The sequence below is a fragment of the Tupaia chinensis genome, unplaced genomic scaffold (assembly GCF_000334495.1).
Source record: "Tupaia chinensis unplaced genomic scaffold, TupChi_1.0 Scaffold000207_1, whole genome shotgun sequence".
NCBI classification, from domain to species: Eukaryota; Metazoa; Chordata; class Mammalia; order Scandentia; family Tupaiidae; genus Tupaia; species Tupaia belangeri.
Genome location: NW_006159682.1, coordinates 4,754,544 through 4,758,686, shown reverse-complemented (window position 1 = coordinate 4,758,686; position 4,143 = coordinate 4,754,544). Strand labels below are relative to the sequence as shown.

At 53.8% G+C, this 4,143-nt stretch overlaps 1 long non-coding RNA gene across 1 annotated transcript in view; it reads right to left on the bottom strand.

Annotated features, from left to right (window-relative positions):
* LOC102493355 (uncharacterized) overlaps window positions 1-4,133 on the bottom strand; it is an 8,328-nt gene extending 4,195 nt beyond the window's left edge. The window contains exon 1 of the long non-coding RNA XR_334367.3: window positions 3,815-4,133. This is a non-coding gene — a long non-coding RNA (uncharacterized LOC102493355). The remainder of the gene's footprint in view (window positions 1-3,814) is intronic.
* Between the last annotated feature and the right edge of the window lie 10 nt (window positions 4,134-4,143).

Here is a 4,143-nt window from a genome sequence, read left to right as displayed (position 1 = left end):
CCCAAGCCAAGCCGCTGCAGGCGTGGGTGCTGGAGCCCAGGATCAAGAAGGAGGGTTCAGTTTTCGCGGGGAGAGTGGCACATACATGCACGAATACTTCGAAGCCAAAGTGTTGGAGCCCACAGGTGGGAAAGGCAAGGGCCACCAGAGAAGGGAAATGGGGGGGAGGGGTATAAAAGGAATCCCCCAATCCAGGGGTCCCCCTCCTAGTCTCCGGTGCACTTACTCCTGGTACTGTTTAAAACAAATTGGCCCAGAGTCTTGGAAAGGATGTGGGGCTCCCGGAAACACCCCTTCCCAGGAAGAATGGAGCTCAGTCAGAGAAGCAGTAATTTGGACAAACAGATGATTTTTGGGCTGGGAGCCCAGACACCTGGGGACACTTCAATTTAGGGCCCCTCCAAAGCCTGGCAAGTAACACCTCAGTCTCCATTCCTGTAAAATGAGTGTGAAAGATCAGGAGGGGGCCAGCAGGTGGAGTGGAGTTTAGGGTGGCTGCACCCCACACCAGGGACACTGCAGTTCGAATCCAGGACCAGAACTGGGGGCTTGAAAAACATGTTGAGTGGTGCCCAAAATCCCAAGAGGAGACTGAAAGAGAAAGGACTACAGTGTGGCCATCCCTGGAGGGTGATTTTTTAAAAAATTATTATTTTATTTAACTTTATTTATTATTATTATCATTATTATTTTCCAGTTTGATCAGAGAGAGACAGAGAGAGAGAGAGAGGAAGTGAGAAAGCAAGCCGCCAGGTCCCAGACTTGAACCGTGGTTGGCCATGTGGGAGTCGACTGACTTTAACCACCATGCCACTTGCCGGCCCCTGGAGGGTGATTTTTCACTTTCCTTCCCTCTCTATCTCTGTGTCACTCTTCTGCTAGCGAACTAAAAAGTAAATAAAAATATAAGAATAATAAAAATAGGGACCAGCAGTTAGCCTAATGGCTATGTCACTGGACTCCCACGTAGTCGACCGCGGTTCGCGTCCCGGACCCGGTGGCTTAAAACTCACGCCGGGCACATGTGCGTGCATGCCCAAGATCCCGAGAGGAGAATGGAGGAGAAGGGATTGTGGCGTGACCATCCCCTCTGGGGAGTGATTTCTCGCTTTCTGTCTCTATGTCTCTCTCTGCCTGTCTGGTGAGTGCATGTGCCCTATAGCGAAAACCTCTCAAAAAATAATAATAATAAAAATAAAGGTCAGGAAGATTCCTTAAAATCATACTCCACCCACACCTTGCAGAATGGAGATTGGGGTTTATGCACTCCCTTTCTTCAACCCGGGTCTCAGCTACAATGTGCAGCAGGGCTGGGATGTGACAGAGAGACAGCGATAGAGGCAGAGGCAGGAACTGTGGGCTGAAGCTGCTGGGGAGACCTCTTGACTAAAGCACTAGAACCAGGGGAACTGGGGCAGCATGTTAGATGGCCACAGCCATCTAACCCTGAACCTGGGTGGGTAGCTGGAGCCTGGGAAACCAGGAGCATGCTGGCAAAAGAGGGACTGGTCCTCAGTCTCCATTTTAGAAACGAAGGTGAAACGGAATAGGGTGATTCCAATGCTCTTTTCCTTTTGGCTTCTTTAGACACCAATGAGCTGAGCTAGGTGTGTGGTCGATGGTGTGGAGTCTCTGTGAGGAGGATCCTGGGAGTGGAAAAGAGATCTCCATGTAGTAAAAATAAGAGCAATTCGAGACCAGCAGATAGTGTAGCAGTTATACTGCTGGACTCCCACATGGGTGACGGTGGTTCGAGTCCTGGACCTGGTGGCTTCAAATCATGCCAGGTGCATGTGAGTGTGTGCCCGAGATCCTGGGAGGAGAATGGAGAAGGGAATTTGGCATGGCCATCTCCCCTGGGGGTTGATTTTTTGCTTTCTCTATCTCTGTATCTCTCTTTCTCTCTGGTGAACACATTTACCCTATAGCAAAAATCTCTCTCAAAAAAAATAAATAAATAAATATAAAGAGTTAGGACCAGCAGATGGCAGAATGGCTATGTTGCTGGACTCCCACGTGGTCAACCATGGTTCGAGTCCCAGACCTGGTGGCTTTGCCCAAGATCCCGAGAGGAGAATGGATTGCAGCGTGGCCATCCCCCCTGGGGGTGATTGCCAGATTAAAATAAACAAAAATCTACTAAATCTAGCAACCTTTTTCTCAGGATGGCCCTGTCACCCAAGAAATTCCAGAGTCACTAGTCCCTGTCCCATTTTGTTTCTCTTTTGTTCAAGGACAGTCTGTTTATGCAGATCAAGCACACCAAGTGGACCCCCGTGGTCGCAGGTCCCTGAGGAGCCCCAGAGGACTTGCTCTCAGAGGACAGGAGCAGCCAACCCTACCCTCCACCTTGACTGCTCCCAGCTTGGGAGGATGAAGGACTCTGTTGTGAGGATCCCCTGACCGGCTGTAACCCAGCCCTGCTCTGTCTGGTTGCCAGAGCCTGGCTGAGTCCATACTCCTTTCTCTGCGAAGCGCCAAGTTCACCTCTGTGGTCCCATCTGTGGAACAAGGAGGTAGATTTACAATCAACTGCCCCATAGATTGGAGTCTGATGAGATAAAAAATTCATCCACCTGCGTATCTGCTCTGCTAGGTAGAGCACACGGGTGTGCAAATTCCCACCCAGGCTGCTCCCAGCACTCACCTACAGGGACTTAATTCCGTACAGTGGCTGGAGACTGCACCAGGGACACATTTAGGTGTGACACTCAGGTGGCAGGCTAATCACCCTAACCCCTTCTTCCCTCACAGAACAGGGCCCCACGAATCTCTGAAGTATTCTCAATACCCTCTTCCTAAACAGCTCAAATATGACTGCCTTTACGTGTTTGTCATGGAGTAGGTGTTCTCAATCTCATTTTTAAGAAGAGGAAACAAAGGGACAAAGTATTTAAGAAACTTTCCCACGGTAGCAGAGCTGCTAAGTAGTGAAGCCACGATCGGAAGCCCAACAGTCTGGTTGTAGGGTCTCTGCTTCTAACTGCCAAGCAGGTCTGGAAACTGAGGCTCGCTGGACGATGTTACCGGCTGAGAATCACAGCCTCCAGACCGCGGCACAGCAGGGGCTCAGGCCGCGCAGGACCCAGCTCTGGCCACTGCGGGGCGCTGTCGTGGCAGGAACTCGGGCAACCCCTGTCTGGCCAGCACCGCGCCCAGCCGCTCAGTTCTCGCCCACGTCCAGCGCCCACCTCCCCTGCCCAGCCCCGAGGTTGAAACGACCCAGATTAAGCCGGGGCTACTCTCTTCTGGGTCCTGGAGAAAGACCGAGAAAGAAAAAGCGGTCTAACGGGACGAGCAGAAACCGGGCTGTTGAGAAAAAGCGCATAGGAACAACCTCTGTGCCTGAGACCCTGAGAGAGAAACGCCGACACTGACCCAGGGCTGCGGGCAGGTTTTACTGGAGGAGGTGGCCTGTGGGTCCCGCTGCCTAGCTGTAGGGCCCACATGTCCGTGGCCAGAAAGGTCAGGGTTGGGGGCAGCCCTGGTACGACTGGGGATGGGGGAGAGGGGACAAAGAGCGAGAGATTTTTAGACCCACGAACAGACATCTAGACAAATGCAGTTTCCACGGGGAACGGAGACAGATTTACGGAGGGTAAGAGCCATGGAGTCACAGAGAAACGGATGCTGAGACAGAAACAGGGCGGAGTACCGGCAAACTCGGAGCGGAGGTCCGCGCCCCGGGCATGTGGCGCAGCGCCTCGGAAAAACTTCAGGAAGCAGGCGGTGGACTCTCTGGGTCTCCCCACCGAGGAGCGGTGGCCGGGCCCCGGGCTTGGAGGGTAGAAGAGGACGACAGCCGGATTCTCACCTCTCCGACGCTGGAGGCTGCGAGCGCCAAGTGTGCTGGTCGCGATCACTCAACTGCGTCTCCCCCTTGGGCCGGAAGCCGCTCGGCCGCCACCGTGCCCCGCTCGGACAGCGCAGGTCTGGGCGTCTCGGGCTAAAGCTCGCGTTCCAACTGTGCTTCGGCCTTGGTGGCCCAGGAGCCGCCTTGGGGAGTTGATGAGTGGAGACTGCCGCCACTTCTCCCGGCTCTGGATAGCGCCCGCGTAAACTCGACATCCAGGACAGAGTGCACTGAAGGCTGCAGCTCCCGGGAGCGGAGGGTTTGCAGGAGCTGCGGGAAGAAGGGGGCCC